This window comes from Odocoileus virginianus, chromosome 25, assembly GCF_023699985.2.
Source record: "Odocoileus virginianus isolate 20LAN1187 ecotype Illinois chromosome 25, Ovbor_1.2, whole genome shotgun sequence".
NCBI lineage: Eukaryota > Metazoa > Chordata > Mammalia > Artiodactyla > Cervidae > Odocoileus > Odocoileus virginianus.
Genome location: NC_069698.1, coordinates 11,791,288 through 11,810,978, shown reverse-complemented (window position 1 = coordinate 11,810,978; position 19,691 = coordinate 11,791,288). Strand labels below are relative to the sequence as shown.

General features: G+C 39.8%; 2 protein-coding genes across 6 annotated transcripts in view; one reads left to right on the top strand and one right to left on the bottom strand.

Moving 5' to 3' along the window:
* CMSS1 (cms1 ribosomal small subunit homolog) overlaps positions 1 to 19,691 on the top strand; it is a 373,974-nt gene that overhangs the window by 48,225 nt on the left and 306,058 nt on the right. The window lies entirely within an intron of this gene.
* FILIP1L (filamin A interacting protein 1 like) overlaps positions 1 to 19,691 on the bottom strand; it is a 111,052-nt gene that overhangs the window by 36,697 nt on the left and 54,664 nt on the right. The window contains exon 1 of one of the 4 annotated variants that reach the window (XM_020916723.2): positions 7,841 to 7,967. The exons of 2 other annotated variants lie outside the window; for them this stretch is intronic. The gene's annotated coding sequence lies outside the window, so the exon portion shown is untranslated. Of the gene's footprint in view, positions 1 to 5,385; positions 5,504 to 7,840; positions 7,968 to 19,691 lie in introns of those variants that run through there. One more of the 4 variants, XM_020916721.2, reaches the window with a different exon arrangement.

Genomic DNA, 19,691 nt, shown 5'->3' with positions numbered 1-19,691 from the left:
ATGCTGTAACATCTGTCTCACCTATTTGTTTTATATGTGTGCCTCTCCAGCCTGGTAGGACTTTCAAGGTAAAACAGGGAGATTCCAGATTAGCTTTTAAGCCTTTTGCTCTCTCCTTGATCCTTTATTCAGTGACTTGGTTTTTATTTCAGGTGACTACAACTTCTTTAGGAAAGTTTAAGTGGGTTTCTCATACTAGGGATTCCTTACCAGCAGAGAAATTAGGATAAAGGCTAACCTCATTTTTCAGAGTGGCTAAAGTTAAGCACTAGAGACATGGATTTTCTCCAATAAGCTTAATCCTTTACTTCACCCATGGCTGGATTACAAAACCATGAGTTCTTTGGGACTGCATCCTGCAAAGTACCTCCTATTTGGCCCTAAGGCAACCCCTTGCACCTCAGCCTGGTAGACCCCAATAGCATCAGATGCCGATGGAGCATCATTCTTATGAGCAGACTGGCATATCTAGAATAGTAATAGGTACCATTTACTGAGTGTCTCCTATGCGTCTGGCATTGGGCCAACTGCTTTATCATCACTTTTAATCTTCAATTTAAGGATTGAAACCACTATGGGGGTCCAGGTTGTTCTAAAGGCCAAACGATGGAATTAAAAATCAGACTTCTGGTGTTCTGATGCTGGATCAAGCCTTCTTTCTCTTTTTACCTCAGATTCCCTTTTCAGGGTAGACTTCCAAGGAATAAATCTGTCATCATTTTTTAGAATGCTACATTTACATTTCATTTTATATCTGTTCCATGAATGTTCCCTAACTTGTCTGACCCTGGCTGAGTTCCCACAGCTCTTAACGGTTTTGTGGCACAAATACTGTGTATCACTTTATACCACTTTCTAGTTTGTTATGTTGTATTAGTTTTGGTCTTGAACTAACTATAAGCTCCTTAAAGATTTGATACCTCTGTGTTCTCCACATGGGTCTGAACTCGGTACATACTGGATGACCAAACGATTTGAGAGGTAAGAAGACCCATATCTAAGGGGAGCATGACTCCATCTTAGACTGAATGCCACCTAAAGTTATCAGAATTTACTCTAATTATTATTGGAGCAAAAGAAAGAGAAGTCGAATTTTGTTCCTCTTTTTCCTGTCACTTTTGAGGAGGGAGAATCATTCAGTGACATGAAGTCACTTCAACACAAATTTAAATCAAGTTCAGATGTGGGAAAACTAGCCAGAGAATGTTAACTTTGTGTTTCTTTGCATCTTTGCTTAGGCCAGTGAACTTTATGGGACTGTTAGAAGATTCCTGTGTAGCATAATTTTAGGGGACATGAGTAGAACCATAATCACTTAACAAAGTTGTTCTCGTCTTTATCTAAAAGATCTTGGTCTGCCCCATGTAGGCAGTTGTATGAAAGCCCGAAGGATAATATGGAACCTCAAACATAATGTATTTCTTTTAACAGAATGAGTGTTTAACTACTTTGATGATAAATGAATTGATATTATTCTTAAAGAATAATTAATCTCATTAGCAGCAAAGGATTACTTTTCACAAAACTCCACAGAATGATTCGCATCCTCTGCCACTGCCAATTAAGTGACCAGTCCCTGTTGAGGCTGAGGGACTTACAGTGTCTCACTGCAGGCCCTTTGTCTTCAGCAGGAAGGAACTTTCTTATGCTCTCCTCCCTTTTCTTCAAATGTAACAGCAGCGGTCACTTAAGTCTTGTCAGCTCAAATGTGATGAATATTTTACATTCCTCTAATGATTCTGCTCAGAGCTTTGTTTTTGTTTTGATTCACTTAAAAAAGAATTTTAAAAAGAGAGAGAAAAACTTGGTTCACCTTTAAACTTTTGTTCTGAGACTGGCGGGCCATGAGATATGATAAATCTAGAAGGTTCACTTTTGTCAGAATCGCTCATCTCGAAGGTCTGACCTCATCCTTGAGGCTGCTCTTGGTAGGATGATTCGGAGCTCTCACAGGCTCAGGGCTATAGTTATGTGAATCTTGCTTCTGGCTTCAGATTGGACTTTTCCCCTCACATTCTTCCCATTTTCTTTAGCTGATTTGGCTCTGTAATGAACGATCAGTGGGTTGTATTTTTATAGTCTTTGGCTCTACTGGACCAGAATTCCCTCGGGGGTGACTGTACACTATTCTGTCCTTACCTAGTATTGAGAGATGCTTATAGTGGATGACATCATGTCCTTTTATAAGTTGATGGAAGCCAAGGCTACAGGAGGCTTATGCAGAGCATGGGTGGCAGAGCCAAGAAGAGTAGAACTTGATTTACGAACCCTCATTCCTACTCTGTAGTCTTAGTGTTGAGATAACACTATTTGTCTATCAGTTTAGTGTCACTAGTAAATAAGCTTGGAGATTGACTACATTTGTGTTGTATTCTTTTAAAAAATAGTCCCACATGGTTTATCTTTACTTAATTTTTATGTACAGCTGACCTACATTATCTTGTATTGCTCTATCAATTCATTTAAAAAGAGCCTAAACAGGACAGTGACCAATGACTAAAACCATTGTGCAAGGGCTATTGATGATCTTAGCCCTTGTCACCGCTGGTAGGTGTGGCTGTGCTAGCGACATGGTGTGGCGCGTGGAGAACTTAGTTGCTGGGCTTGTCCTGCCTTGTACCGAGCACAGTGCCTAGTAGACACTCCGTAAACGTTTGGTACTGATGAGGAGTCACAGGCCCTAGGTTGGCTTCACAGGTGGACACTGGCATTACCTAACTTTGAAACTACAGAAAAATCATTCCTTTTCTGTAAAACCTGGCAGATGCTCTGGATTACCCACAGAAACTCTGGAATCAAAGTATATATTTGGGAAATGGGGATCTGCTAATTTCTAACCACAGTAAGGGCAAACTGGTCCCCATGAATGCAGTAGGGGCGGGCATTCAGCTGAGGCACAGAGATGAGGGGGAAACAGAGGAATACCCTTCATTAAAGACAAAAGCCCTGCACTCTGCTCTTGTTTTGCTTCCCGTCCACTCCTTGCCCAGAGGCAATTCACCTGGTACTGTTTCACCATCTTCATTCTCATTATTCTGAGGAGGATGTTAAAGTGAAGTAGGTGGAGGTGGGTCAACAGAGAAGCATCTGACTTGAAGTCTGCCTACACAACATATAATGTACAGTAAAAGCAGACTGCTTTGACTTCACTGCCTTGACTTAATCTGAGCCTAATTTGTTTTCTGGTTTTTGTTTGTAAGTCAGTTCTATGTGGTTTGATGAAACAGTGGCAGAGATCTGTTGAGGGCTTCTGCACAGAGTCTGAAGGGACCCTTCCTAGTCCAATGTTCCCAGAAATATTCTTTTCTTACCAAATAAGAAGCTTCTAGGTTGTAATTTGTTCATATGTTCATTCAATACCCTTCTTGGCCTTGTGACATACCTACTAACTTAACTAGGTCTTTCTTTTCTCCAGGTGCTAGGCATAAAGTGGGAGCAAAACTCACCCTCAAGGAATTTATAGTCCAGGAGATAGATGATAAACAAATTAGCAGTTAATGTGCAGTTTAATGTCATGAGAAATGCCTGATATGAAGGAAAGAAAAGCAAGTATCACTGGAGCTTAAAGCCCACAGTGACTTCCTCTCAAGTTTTGGGAGGGTTGTTTCAAAGGCATTGAGTCCCTTTGGGTGTTTAAAGGGAACCTGCTAGCTGGGGAGGTATAGGGAATGCAGAATGCTTAGTTGGAAGGTGCTGAGAAGAGGTCACTTTATCATGTTAGTGGTTCAGGCCTAAATGACTAACTGTAAAGCATACACACTCTTTGCAGGGCACCTCTCAGCTTTTGGGCAGATAGCGAGCTTTGCCACCCAAAGGAGCTATAAGCACATTTATTATTTGTTTTCTTTGTTCTCCCTTTATCACCTCCCTTCCATTGTTGGAGCCTGGTTAAACTGTATTGATTTTCACCTCCTTCCTCTTTGTCTTCTTACTACTTGTACTTATTAACAAGAACTTTGAACCTTTCTACTTTCTTTTTTAAAATGGATTTTATACCCAAATTAACACCTACAGTACCAAGGCTTCTTCTGGGGCTTCTGTTCCCATCTTTTCCTGCCCTTCATTTAAGGGGAAACCAAAGGCTGCAGTCTAAAAATGCAGGCGGCCCTGGCTCTGCCTCTGAGCAACTCTGTCTCTGAGGCAAGTCACACAGTGGACATGAATTTCTTTTGCAAGGTGAGGCATTTGGGTCAGATGGCCTCTTCCAGCTATCAATTTCTGTGGACATTCCCTGCTAGGGTGTGTGTGGGTGGGTGTATATGTGCACGTATGTGTGTGTGGGTGTATATGTGTGTGTGTGTGAATGCACTCACTCTCTGGGGCCTGGGGCATCCCACAGTCCATAAGAATTTATCAAGGCACTTCTCAAACCACATCTGTGGGATTGAGTGTTTGCTATATTGACATAATATACACTCTCTTTTACTGATAGTAACTGTCCTTTAGGCTAGAATCAGTAGTCGTCATAAACAGAAACAAGGAATTTGCACTTCTAAAACCTGTCCCAGTGGTAGATACACTTACCTACCTATTCCTCTGCATACCTTCTTACCCTTTCCCCCACACAGAGACATATCATTTCCTAAGCTAGTCTTTAAAAAAATAATAATTGTATCTTTAAGAGTTAACCTTATTTTGAAACCAGTAGGGCAGAGGAATGTGAGGATGGTTAGACTGGAGAAAAAACGCTGCTAATGTGTTATTCTCTGTTCTTGGGCTCGGAATGAAAACTGCGGCTGTCCTATCTAACCTGCTAAATTAGAATCTCCTGGAACAAGGTTGAAAAGGGAGTCCTCCCATATCTGAAAAAGAACCGAGTGACTTTCCTTGGAGAGCCTTCCCACTTTTACTTGCCTTGCAGCTTTCCCAGTCAGAGGTAATGTCAGTGCAGAAGGCGGCCAGGGGAGAGAATCTCAACTCTGTTTTTAAAAAAAGGAATGCAGGAGGACTTAACAACAGTGTTGGTGGTGATCTGCTAAGGAATTAGTGCACCTAACCCTCTAAGCAGAAACTAACTGGCCAGTGGATTTTCTAAAAGTCTTTGCAGCACGCATGAAAGAAACATAAGTGACTGAGTTGGTGGCCCGTATAGACTGTAGTGATGGCAGAGGCAGCCATAAAAATAGTTCTCTGAAAGTCTTATGCTGCATATGCAGTGTTTCTTCATCTTTAAATCCTCGTTTAAACACAATTTACAAAACCTAAATCAGTTTTTACTGAAGCTAAATTCACAGTCAAATGTAAATTAAACTCTAAAAATCATTTAAAATTAATGATAAGCCCAAGAAGATAAGGTGTGTTTGATTTTTCCAAGATAAAGATTGTCTGTGTGGATAACAGATTTCAATTCCTGAAGCAGGTTGAGACCAATATTGCCTTACATACCCTGATATTACTTCATAATATCCAGTCTTTTATAAACAGTTCTCTTCCTGCCCCTCCTTCCTTCTTCCTTTTAATAGGAGGCTGTATTTTCTTTTCTCCATTCACCTTGTAAAAGCATTCACTTTGCCCTGAAGCAATAGATGTAGACAGAACATGATCTAAGAAGAATTAATGGAATTTTATTCTTCCTCTCTCCCATTTTCGTTTTTTACCTCAAAATCCACTTATTACTAAAGGCAATTTTGGGAGGGGGAGAGGTAGCAAAGAATCCTAAAACAAAATTCACAGCATTTGAGAAAGCAGATTAATGGGAATTCCAAGTGGACTTGAGAAGTTCTAAGCTTGACTTGTATTTTCATATTGACTGTTACTACAGACTTCATTACAGCATTAGGAAAATATCACAAAAATACCAGGGCTTAACAGGTAAGGTTAATTGCCATAGAAAGGTAAATGAGTTTATTAATTCTAAAATTAATATGTTTTATTGAAGATGTAAAAATTTACACTGATTCAATCCAAAACATTTTTTCCATCATATAACTTGTCTCAAGGACTAAGAAACCCTCACTCAGAGAGTACACTGTGAGATAATGTATCCATGAAAAATCTTTTTTTAACTTTCAATTTTAAAAGGGATTTTAACGGGTGATTGTTCTTTGAACTGTGCTTTAAAGTTAATAAATGGAAAATAGTGTGGAATATTGAAGTGTGTCATTTAAAATTTTTTTTTACAAATTGATGCTTGCCCGTTTTAAAAAAAGTAAAATGCAGACTCTGGAAACACAGCTGTTAGAACTTTGATAGAGGTTATGATTTTCAACAGTTGAGCTATAGTTTATGATACAGATGGTACTTTGGGTAAAGCTAAAACAATAATTGATGGTTTCTGTTTCCCTCCTCCTCTATTAGATTCAAAAGAGTGGAATACCTTTTTCCCAAGACAGGAATCTTTTTCAGTTTCCAATTACAGCATATATCAAATAAACAACCTTGCTGTTGCATATTCTGTACTTCTCCCAAGTAACCCGGGTGTTGCCCCCACTCTCTTCTCATTATGGTAGGCTTCCCTAGATTTGAAATAATAGTTTTGAGGAAATCCTGCTTCTCAATACTAACCTGCAGTTTATAAAGCCTATCTTCAGGCCAAGGAACATATAATTTTTCTTTTATAATACTAAAACCAAAGGCCTGCATTGCTCCAAACAAAATTAGCTAACAAAACAAAAATCCTCTGAAGCAAAACTGGCAGGCACCAATGTCATATACTTTAAAAAAACTCAACCACACAATTACTAGAAATACAGATATATTCCACATTTTGACCAGGTTAAAAAAAAAAAAAACTATGTTTCAAATGATAAATAAAACAAAGACTATTTTACAAGGAAAATAATTCTTTCACACACTTTTTCTTAAGTTTTGTTTTATAACATATGTTCAGACCAAATAAAATTTAAGTGATAAATCATTTTTTCATCTCATATTCCAGTGTTTTTGACATAGCATATTTTAGTTTTAATTCCTCTGCTGATTTTTATTCTGAAAAGTAAAGTAAAATAAGTCGATTTTCATCATCTGCCACTTGTTCAGTTATCATACTGTAAGGATTCATTTATAGCAGTAGTCTACTCAAGGTTTAGAGGTAATAAATAAATGGCTCAAAATGCCACTGATTAACAAAATTCTTCTATAGGCTTTACTTTTTAAATTTATTATGTATTTCTACATTATAAACTACTGTCCAACATACTATTGTACAGAAACTAGCTTTATCTTTAATTGCAGTACAGTTTGTCATTTACCCATTGACTGGAGTTGAAGTAAAAAGTTAGAACACAAAACTGTGATAGTTACTTTCCTGTACTAATTAAAACTCGTTTTTAAGACAGATTAGCATTTGTAGGATTTTTTTGAATCTTAAAAAGTGCTTTACTTTTAAAGTTAGATTCATCCTAGTTACAAGATGTATTCCTAACAAGGGTTTTCTAGTCTTTCATGTGAAGATTGATAAAGGAGAGAGAGGACACTGGGTGGGAAGCGTATCCACTGCCTTGTGTAGGTAGTTTTTCGCTCTGCGCTCTTGGAAGACGTAAAGGAGTTTGAGTCCTAGGAGAGATCAGGGGAGCTGTTGTATCACAGCATGTTCCCCCCTCCCCCAAAAGAGTTCTCAATAGAGGCAGAATACAACGCACAGCTTATGTGGAAGGCGTCTGTAATATATAGTCATCCCTCACCTCTCCACATTTAAAAATAAATCCCAAGTCTGTATTCTCCGTCAGAGAAAACTTTTTAAGTTTTGTGTGAATTGGGAAAGGTTTTGATTCTAGAGTTCATTGGACGCGCTTTTCGAAACCTGTTTGCAGTTCGTGATGCTGATAACTTTAAAAGCTACCTACAGACTGCCTGGCTCTCCGCTCCCCTTGCTGGAGCGGAGCGACTCTCCCGGGCTTACCTGAGTCGCCTGCGCCGGGGCCGGGCGGGGACCGGGCGGGGGCCGCAGTCCCGCGGCGTCGCGAGCGGGCTGTGCGCGCTCCGGGAGTCGCCCGAACAATGCGAGCGGGGCGCCGAGCGCGCCCGGCCTATGGGCGTTACGTCACTGCGCTGCCTTATAAGGCGCTCCGCGTGTGCGGCGCGGGCGGCGGGGGCGCCGGTGACAGCCAGACCCGCAGCGGCGGCGCTGCAGCGCGCCCCGGCCCCGCCGACGCTCGGACCGTGTGAACGGCCCGTCGGTCCCGGCTCCCCGCGGAGGGGAATGGGCGGCGGGCCGGGGACGCTGGCGCCCTCCTGCCGGGCTAATCTAGTCTTTGGGGGTCATGGTCGATCAGCTTGTAACTTTTATTCCTCTGGGGCGCTAAAGCTGCTGTTGTTGCTTGGGATTCTTAAATATACATCATGTTATTCTTATGTATGTTTTGTAAATACGTTTTTCTTAAGTTTGTTTTTTGCTCTCTGGGGGCGGAGGGAGGGAAGCGAGAAGTCTCTTTTTTTGGTGGTGGGGCAAGACATCTCCGGGAGTGATTTAGACTTCAAACCTTCTCTTTCCTCTTCGTAAAGAGTTGGGGTCCTCAGAGGATAGTATTTTATTTCCTGATGATGTAACTACCAAACAATCCTTCAAGTGATGATGGGAAGGCCAGATGAAATCTTATTTTTTTCAGTGTTTTTCCTGAGAGGAGAACCTCATTCCTCATTTTTGCATGCCTGTGTTTTAATGAAAGTAGTTAAAACTAATAAGTTTATTTGGTAGGGACAGTATTTATTAAAGAAATTTAATGTTTTGTGCTGTACTTTCAAGATAGTATAAAAATAGAACTTCAAAACTAGTTTTAATTCATCTGTTCTTTTCTACAAATTAAAACAAAATGCAAAATACCTGAGAGGAAAAAAGAAACCGACCAAGTATGACTGAGTTAAGCCTGCTACCCTTTACTCTGGGACAAATTTACTTGTTTAAAAACTTTTTCTAGTAAATGAGGATTAACCTCTTAATTGCTTTGCACATTGATAGAGAAGTAATCTCAAAAAGTCCTAGCCAACTATATGAATCTGCTAAGTAAATTAGAGACGTGGCTGCCTCATTTGTGAGTTTCAAATAAACTGAGAAGTTTAAATAACTTGAGTCTGTTTAATTTTTAAATTACATTAAAATAGGATTGCTTCCTATTATAATGTACATGTCTATGGAATTATTGTTTCCATATGTTTTGTCAAACAGAAATAATAAAAAGTCTGCCTGTTTCTTTTCTTTAGCATGGAGTGGAGAAAGGCTGCTTGCAGAGGATTTATAGTTAGTGAAAATGGTGTGGAGAAAAGATGCAGGGCCCCAAAAGAAGTGTGTATCATCTTTAATAGTGGGCTCACGTTGACAGTTCTAGGTCACTCTACCTGTCTACTGAGAAGCATATTAAACTAAACCCTGCTTTTTTGTATATACTCTTTTAAGAGCTGTGAATGACCATTCACTTCAGCTGAACTTAAATTTTAATATTTGATTTGCAGTTTTGTATTAACATACTAGATGTTAGTTTGTTGGTTTTAATGGTTACTTTGACTTGTGGTGTGTGTGTGATGTTAGTTTGTTGGTTTTAATGGTTACTTTGCCTTGTGGTGTGTGTGTGATGTTAGTTTGTTGGTTTTAATGGTTACTTTGCCTTGTGGTGTGTGTGTGTGTGTGTGTGTGTGTGTGTGTGTCACTCAGTCCTGTCTTGACTCTTTGGAGTGGGTAGCCATTCCCTTCTCCAGGGGTCTTCTGGACCCTGGAACTGAACCTGCGTCTCCTGCATTCTTGACCACCTGAGCCGCTAGGGAAGCCCATGAAGTGTATCTAAATTTTTTTTTTTTTTTTTTTGGTGTCTTGTGCTTACCTTGTACTTATTAAACATACTTTGAGATTTTTATACTGTTACAAATGAGACAAAATGACTGTTACGAAAGTTGCATGAGGCACAAATTTCTGAATCTCAGTTCCAAACTGGTAAGGTAAAGTACCTCTACTCAAAGCTAGCATTTTTGTCACTTGTTCTGCCTCCTTTCCCCTCTGATAGATACAGAGACTTCCTCACATTTGACACTGCCTTTTATTTCTTATATTTTTGTATTTCTGCTTTGCATTTCTGTCTATGCTTTCGACTTCCCAGTTTCCCTGTAAAACTTGTCAGGATTATTTCCTCCTTTTCTTTGGTTGAAGTAACTGAAGACTAGAGAAGTTAAACGGCTGCACGACTTGCCTAGGATTCTTGGAGTGAGAGGAGAGAAGATGAGTGCTCCTCCTCCCGTTCCTTGCCTATGCTGGTGCTCCCTGGAGCACCGGCCCGGGACGCAGCTATGACTCAGCCCTGCAACTGAGGCCGTGGTCTGTGACCGCTCTCTCGCGGGCTGCGCTTGTAGCACACACCAGCCTGTCTCAGTGCGCTGCGTGCCCGCCGTCCTTCAGTCTGCACAACCTTCTGAGGTGGTTTATCCATGCTTTTCAGATGACAAAACACATTGGAAGGGGTAAAACTGCTTGACCAGTCACACTGCTGGTAAAGTAATGAAGAGAAAAATTTGAAGCAGTGTTTATATGTACACAGGCTTAGTCTTACCCTCCCATAGGGATTTACTCAGAATCTCTCAGAGGTGTTGTTAGTAAAGAAATAGTCAGATTTAACGTTGAACTGGGAAAGCTAAAACTCTTCAGGGGCTACACACCAGAGCCGCCCTGATTGTGTGCTGAATAACCCCCGGGAGTGTTTACATCGGAGACATTGTGGATTTGTATATTTACTAAGATAGTTTTCTTGAGGATGCTGGCAACATGTTCTAATAAACTTAGAATATTGTAACAGTTCTCCAGCAGTTGAAAGTCGAACATTTTGAAGAAGGAGCATCTTTATCTAACTGACACCAGGGCACCCTGGTCTTATAGTGCACACTTCAGCCAGCCATTGGCATTGTGTTCCACTGCCAGATGTCAATGAGTAGACTTTTATCTCCTTTCTTCCTTTCAGCATTCTCTATGATGTAGTTTTTGTTCTTTTAGCTTCTAACATACATTTATTCTGAAAAGAATAGAGATGTGACCATTATGCCACAGTCTTGGCTGAGAAAGTTGTTACTTCCCTTTTTATCGAGAACTTTACCGCCCAGTTCCCGTATGACTCTTCATTTTATAATCAAGAATTTTGTACAAATAAGTATACCTACAAATAAAAGTCCTTTCTACAGTGAGTAAGCTGATTTATAATCTAAATCAGCAATAGTTTAAGTTATCATTTGGAGATGGCACAAAGGAATTTTTCTAAGCTAATTGCTATCTAATGTGGAAGTAGGGTTTGTAGGCAGCAAGGCTGGAAACTAGGATATATTGATTTGATTGAACTGTGTGAGGTCACTTTTGTTAAATAGTCAAAAACAGTTGAATATCAGCAGTTTCCCATGGTTTAAGCTATTGCCAGGAGGTTATTACAGTGACCACAGCAACCCAATGTTATTAGTAATGTCCACAATGTCATCGTTACTTAACTGTTTTAAAATACCATTAACATGTTACTAAACATAACAGCCAGTTTCTCTTTGCGAAGTGACTGCTCTTTCTTTCTTGCCCTGTCTCCGTGCCTTTGTTTCTTCTTGTGATTGGTAAAGTCTTTTAGTCATCCGAATCAGTGCCAGAGAAGCAGGGTTCATCATTAGCTGAACCTTTTCTAGAGCCACCCACAGTTTTCGCTGCTGGCTTTTTAATCAGGTAAGGGGAAATGTGCACTGTCCTGTGAGGCTCTGCTGTAAGCTCTGGGATGGTAAGGCTAACTGTGAATGGGACACATTTGCCCCTTTCCCTCTCATAGGGTTTACATGGAAACACTGTAACAGGCAAAGAAAAGCAACAATTTTTATTATGGGCATGGTCCTGTTATGAGAAGCTGAAGGGAGCGGGGACAGATCCAGGATGGCATGGGGAGAGGCGGAATGCTATGGTCCTCTATTGCATCAGGCTGCAGTTGGGTTGGCCAGAGCGTGAGTCTTTGGTGCTAAGACACTCCTGACGGGACATTCTAACATCTCACGGGCAGACTTCATGCCACATGGCTCTGCTGCTGAGCATTAGACAAGCCTGACATGGATATGGTACTGATGGCTTCTCTGCTGCTCCACAATTTAGGAGGAAGGCTAAGGGGACTGAGCCCCACGGTGGACAACTGTGGAACATGGAGCCGAAAGGGAAGTCTGAGTGTAAAAACGGCTTCTCTCCATGTCCGGGACAATCAGTTTTCTGACCTACCTCTTTCTTTTTACCCTTCTTTCAGTTTCCTGGTGATATCTGCCTTACTCTGTACACATAAATGCCCACATGAAATATCCCACATCCCCAGGCAGCACAGCATTTAACGTGTACACGGAGAGCTTTCACCAGCAGTTAATGGGCTGCCGTGAACTTCAGTTTACATGCAGGTCGTCTCACTTTTACCTGCAGCCAAGTCTCCTGTTCCAGGCCTCCATATGTGAGCATGCTTAGTCACTCAGTCCTGTCTGACTCTGCAACCCTGTGGACTGCAGCCCCCCCAGCTCCTCTGTCTATGGGGATCCTCCAGGCAAGAATTTTGGAGTGGGTTGCATTTCCTTCTCCAGGGGATCTTTCCCACCCAGGAATCGAACCCATATCTGCTTGGCAGGCAGGTTCTCTACCGCGGAGCCACCTGGGAAGATCATTCATACTTTAGCTGACTTTGACTTTAAAAAGGGACCAATCCCTTTGAGAAATAACTTGGGCTGATAGCAACAGTATCAGTGCTAACGTTAGGAAATGGGAAACCCTTTATTCACATTAAAATGAATGCTATTTTGTGGCTTTAAAAATTAATTTAAAAATAGTTCAGTGCCCATGTCATAATTTGGAAAATGCAAAAAAGTCAAAAAGACATTTTACAACTAGTCCTACCACATGATTACTGCCAGCTATTAACAATTCCATGTACTATGTTTCCTTTTAGTCTTTTTCTAAGCATTTGTAAAGCATGATTTTCATACTGTGGGATATAATTGTATATTGTTTCTTCCTCTTTTACCTTTTTATATATATATTTAGATTATGTTCCTATCTTTTCTATAGGCATTGGGTCATTTAAAAGCATTTATTTACATTAACAAATTGAAAGATAAAAACCATATGATTATCTCAATAGATGCAGAAAAAGCCTTTGACAAAATTCAACATCCATTTATGATTAAAACTCTCCAGAAAGCAGGAATAGAAGGTACATACCTCAACATAATAAAAGCTATATACGACAAACCCACAGCAAGCATCACCCTCAATGGTGAAAAATTGAAAGCATTTCCCCTGAAATCAGGAACAAGACAAGGGTGCCCACTCTCACCACTACTATTCAACATAGTTTTGGAAGTGCTGGCCACAGCAATCAGGGCAGAAGAAGAAGTAAAAGGAATCCAGATAGGAAAAGAAGAAGTGAAACTCTCGCTGTTTGCAGATGACATGATCCTCTACATAGAAAACCCTAAAGACTCCACCAGAAAATTACTAGAGCTAATCAATGAATACAGTAAAGTTGCAGGATATAAAATTAACACACAGAAATCTCTTGCATTCCTATACACTAACAATGAGAAAACAGAAAGAGAAATTAAGGAATCGATACCATTCACCATTGCAACCAAAAGAATAAAATACTTGGGAATATATCTACCTAAAGAAACAAAAGACCTATACATAGAAAACTATAAAACACTGATGAAAGAAATCAAAGAGGACACAAACAGATGGAGAAATATACCGTGTTCATGGATTGGAAGAATCAATATTGTCAAAATGGCTATTCTACCCAAAGCAATCTATAAATTCAATGCAATCCCTATCAAACTACCAAAGGTATTTTTTACAGAACTAGAACAAATAATTTCACAGTTTGTATGGAAATACAAAAAACCTCGAATAGCCAAAGTAACCCTGAGAAAGAAGAATGGAACTGGAGGAATCAACCTGCCTGACTTCGGACTATACTACAAAGCCACAGTCATCAAGACAGTATGGTACTGGCACAAAGACAGAAATATAGATCAATGGAACAGAATAGAAAGCCCAGAGATAAATCCGCGAACCTATGGTCACCTTATCTTCGACAAAGGAGGCAAGGATATACAATGGAAAAAAGACAACCTCTTTAACAAGTGGTGCTGGGAAAACTGGTCAACCACCTGTAAAAGAATGAGACTAGAACACTTTCTAACACCATACACAAAAATAAACTCAAAATGGATTAAAGATCTAAATGTAAGACCAGAAACTATAAAACTCCTGGAGGAGAACATAGGCAAAACACTCTCTGACATAAATCACAGCAGGATCCTCTATGACCCACACCCCAGAATTTTAGAAACAAAAGCAAAAATAAACAAATGGGACCTAATGAAACTTAAAAGCTTTTGCACAACAAAGGATACTATAAGCAAGGTGAAAAGACAGCCCTCAGATTGGGAGAAAATAATAGCAAATGAAGCAACAGACAAAGGATTAATCTCAAATATATACAAGCAACTCCTCCAGCTCAACTCCAGAAAAATAAATGACCCAATCCAAAAATGGGCCAAAGAACTAAACAGACATTTCTCCAAGGAAGACATACGGATGGCAAAAAAACACATGAAAAGATGCTCAACATCACTCATTATCAGAGAAATGCAAATCAAAACCACAATGAGGTACCATTATACACCAGTCAGGATGGCTGCTATCCAAAAGTCTACAAGCAATAAATGCTGGAGAGGGTGTGGAGAAAAGGGAACCCTCTTACACTGTTGGTGGGAATGCAAATTAGTACAGCCACTATGGAAAACAGTGTGGAGATTCCTTAAAAAGCTGGAAATAGATCTGCCATATGACCCAGCAATACCACTTCTAGGCATACACACTGAGGAAACCAGATCTGAAAGAGACACGTGCACCCCAATGTTCATCGCAGCACTGTTTATAATAGCCAGGTCATGGAAGCAACCTAGATGCCCATCAGCAGACGAATGGATGAGGAAGCTGTGGTACATATACACCATGGAATATTACTCAGCCATCAAAAAGAATTCATTTGAATCAGTTCTAATGAGATGGGTGAAACTGGAACCCATTATACAGAGCGAAGTAAGCCAGAAAGATAAAGACCATTACAGTATACTAACACATATATATGGAATCTAGAAAGATGGTAACGATAACCTTATATGCAAAAAAAAGAAAAAAGAGACTCAGATGTATAGAACAGACTTGTGGACTCTGTGGGAGAAGGCGAGGGCGGGATGTTTCAAGAGAACAGCATCGAAACATGTATATCTAGGGTGAAACAGATCACCAGCCCAGGTTGGATGCATGGGACAAATGCTCAGGCCTGGTGCACTGGGAAGACCCAGAGGGATGGGGTGGAGAGGGAGGTGGGAGGGGGGACCGGGATGGGGAATACATGTAAATCCATGGCTAATTCATTTCAATGTATGACAAAAACCACTGCAATGTTGTAAATAATTAGCCTCCAACAAATAAAAAAAATTAAAAAAAATAAAAAAATAAAAAATAAATAAAAGCATTTATTTACATATTTTCCCTAGAAATGGTGGGTCACAAAGCCAGCCACTTACATCACCATTGTTTTTTCTTCAATAAGTGAAACAAGGTAATGCATAGTTAATGGGGATGCCTCTGCTTCAGAGACCTCCTGTTCTTGGTTTACGTGGGATGCCATGGGTTGACTATAGGACACTAGGGAGCATGCCAGTTGGTGAGCAGGATAACTTGGAGAGGATGAAGTATTGATAATATGATGCCACCATAAGATTTATTAAATGGGAAGCAGGAAAAGCCTGCTATTTAGGTCCAGTCCTTTTGCTTATTTATTCCTGTAAACATTTTGTGTTTCCTTGGTAACTAATAATAGTTTTGAGAAATTGTTGCACTCACAAGTATTACTGCAAGAGTAAAAAAAAAAAAAAAAAATCCTCGAATCACAGAAATTAGACAGAAAAGACCTATTAGGTCATCTTCTTTGTCCCTTGCCAGTACAGATTGTTCTCAATACTTTGCTCAGTCCATTTTTTTAAAGGGACCTTGTAAACTAGTTTATGCTTCATGTCTTTTTTTAAGTAAGGCATTTTAAGAGCAACTTCTCTGACAGATTTTTCTCTATCATTGTGAAGCTTGATATCAGGCTAAGTATTTTTGGAGGAAGACCTATGGATTCAAAGTACAGTTAAACAGGTTTTTTAGTTGAAACTCATTGGAGCAGTTCAGGATGTTACTAGAATAGTTGACTAAGGATAAAACAGATGGGTGAGTTGAATTTATGTTTTCTTTTATCCCTGGAAAGTCAAATACAACAGTGCATGAGGATAAACTTTTAATCACGTAAATTCATTGAAATGGGTCTAGAAGGCCTAAGGAAATAAAGCACTTAGGAAATAGAGGAAATAAGAGTAAAATGGCTCATTCTAAGGTTATTTTTATGAAAGAGACTTTTTATGATCTTCCCGCCTGTCCCTGATTCTGCTTTGTCCATTATTTACAGTTGATTATTGCTTGTTGTGAAGGTGGCTTCTGGTTGTTAAATTCTTTCCCTCAGTCAGGCAACTTTTTCCAAACCCTAGAGGGATAGAATAAAACTTTCTCATGGAGCAATCAGTGGTAGTGGTATAGGCTAAATGCTTCACTTCCCTACATTATGGCTACAGATAAGATATCTTCACTGGGATAAAATGACAGACAAATTAAGAAATGAGAAATGTGCTTTGAGTTTTACTAGGAAGAATGATTATTTCATAAAATCATGTTTTATAGTGTAAAAGACCTCAGAAAACATCTACTCTGCTTATTACCACTCTTTGTTCTCCCTCTTTAAGTGGATGAGATAACTGGAGCTCAGAGAGGTTAAAGGACTTGCCCCAAGGTCAAACAATGAGCCGGTGATCCAGCCACTGTGTTTTATGGGTCTGCATGCCTCTGTTGGGAAACATGAAAAATCAAAAGTGATTAACTAAATAATGGGATTAGAACTGTCAAAAAGAATGTATCTGAAATCCTAGTTATTGTAATACTAGTGTAATCTACCATGGTTTATACTAACTACAGAACTAATATGGAACATTATTGAGCAAGTTATTTACTTTATGGATTAAAAATGCAATATTTTGTTGCATATCTTTTAAATTAAAGGTCTGTATAATACTGGTAATCAACCCAAGCCACCAAGATTGGTAATGGGTTGACAACCCTGGTCAAAAATATCTGAACTTTTAATATTAATACTGCATTATCATATAACAACATTGTCTTACATGCTTGCCAATTGTTTATTCTGTACATGAGAAATCCTTTTATAATTTATGCCACTAGGCATCCAATCTGCATCATAAAATACAGGTTTGGGAGGCAGATAAAAAGTTCTGTGTTCACCCTTAAATTGGAATCGTTCTCAAGTGAGAATTTCAACCTTCTTCCCAGGAATTGGTGCATACACAGTTCAGTTGTCACTAGAGCTGAATAGCCCAGGCAATTTGTTACTTCCTCAACAAGTCCACTCCATTCCAATCTAAAAACTGGCTTTTTCCAACTTCCACTGACATTCCTGATCTTTCCATGGAGCTATGTTGAATAAATGCATTGCTTTGACATGACAGTTTTTTCAGTATTTGAAGACAGTTGTCCTCAATTGTCAGCTGTGCCTGTTTGATATGAGTCTTTTCACACCTTGTCTCTAATGGTTTGGAGCTCAAAATGAGCAATTTACTTCTGTGTATTAAGATCATCTTCCTCTTCATCGACTTAAAACTTTGTGTGTATACCTAAATTATCTAAGCATTTTAAGATAATTATCTAAGACAACCTACATCAAACTACTGTGTCATTGAGCTTACTGATCACCAGCCTCCTAATGAACAACCTCACACTTAAGTATTTTCATCATGCACTGCTCCTGTGATAATCTGGGTTAATCACTTCTATCCTGTGTTGGTTTTGTTCATATCTTTGTTTAATAACAACAATTATATATAACACATTTATTATTTAATGGATGCCACGAAGTGTATGCTTTACATATAATTGCAACTTTGTCCCCATAATGACTCTGTGAGTTAAATAACTGAGGAATAAACAGAGAGGTGAAGTAACTTGTATAAGATCACAAAGCTAGTAAAGAATGGCACCAGGATTTGAACTGCAGACTGACTTCAGCAACCTCTGATATCACGCTCAGTGTCTTGCAGTAGAATTTGGTCTTGGAGGCAAACAGTACTAGGCCTGGAGTACTAAGCCTTTGTATCTCTCTTATCTGCCATCTAGTTCATCATTGCCCTGTAGGGTAGCAGGGGCTTCCCTGATGGCTCAGAAGGTAAAGAATTCACCTGTAATGCAGGAGACCCAGGTTCAATACCTAGGTCAGGAAGATCTGGAGCAGGGAATGGCTACCCACTTCAGTATTCTTGCCTGGAGAATTCCGTGGACAGAGGAGCCTGGTGGGCTACAGATCATGGTTGCAAAGAGTTGGACAGGGCTGAGCGACTGACAGTTTCACTTTTGCTTCATGGGAGAGTAGAGTGAGAATGAATCTTGGAGATCATCTGGTCAGCTTCCCTCATCTTGTAGTCTGTATAACTGAAACTCAACTGTGCAGTAGCCTGTTCAGGGACACGCAGAGGGCACAGTTCAGGCCTGTGTGAGCACCACACTTCTCTGCCGCAGAACTCCAAAGCGTTTCTGCTTTGTACAGTTTCCTCTCTCTTTTCCTTCCTCCCTTTCCTCTTCCCTCTCTTCCTTCCTGTCTTCTTCTCTCCCTCTCCAATTATTGTTGGCATTAAAGCATTAAAACAATAACAGTAATACAAATCACATTAAAAGGACCACTTAAAAATCCTACCATACTGTGTTTTAAACTGTTTTCATTTATTGCCAGCTTCTGAATCTGTAAGTTCTTTATCTTTTCAGATTATGACATAGGTTTAAGAATCTTATCAAATACATTCTTAAAATCTCTCTGACTTAAGTTTCATAGTTCAAAGAAGACTTAAGGAGTGGGAAGGGAATGGCAAGGCACTGCTGTCGTTTACTGAGAGCCTCATCAGTGGTGATTGCTCTGCCCAGTCCGCTACCTTGCTGTCTCACACCTGCTTTCCCCTCTCTGGGACTCTGCATGAGGACTGGCACAGCGCCCTGCACTGGGTGAGTGCTCCACACGCCTGCTGAAGGAGGAAATGGCTGGAAAGAAGTGCTTTGGATCCAGCAGGAGAAAGGGAAAGAGATGCTGATCATGTGCACGCTGTTACCACTCATTGGCTCTTAGCTTTTGCATTATTTTATGTGCCATTTATTTCACATCTGTGAAGGCACATGTGTGTGCAGGATGCTATGGGATCCTATTTGCAGTGATAGGTTTTGGCCTTGTACTTTTAACTCAATATGATACTGATTAAGTCTTGATCCAGAAGCTATTCTTTATTACATTTAATCAAGTTTCTTTAATTTCCTTGATCACAAATAGCATTCGATAGGGAAATTCCCCCATGGGATTGTATTTAATCATGCAAGTAGGGAAAAGTCTGTCATGATAGTACAGACAGCCTGAAAACATGAGGAGTAAAAACTGCAGGGACAGAGTTTCCTCCTAGCACTTGTCTCTTGGCAAAACATAACTCAAAATTGAGCTGATTTCTTTTTAAATATAATAAATTCTAATGAAAACTGATGCAGTTGAGTTTTGAAACACATAGAATCAATTTTCAGTTACCATGAATGGCTCCTGCCCTAGTGATTCCAGAATGTCCATCTTCCAACTCAC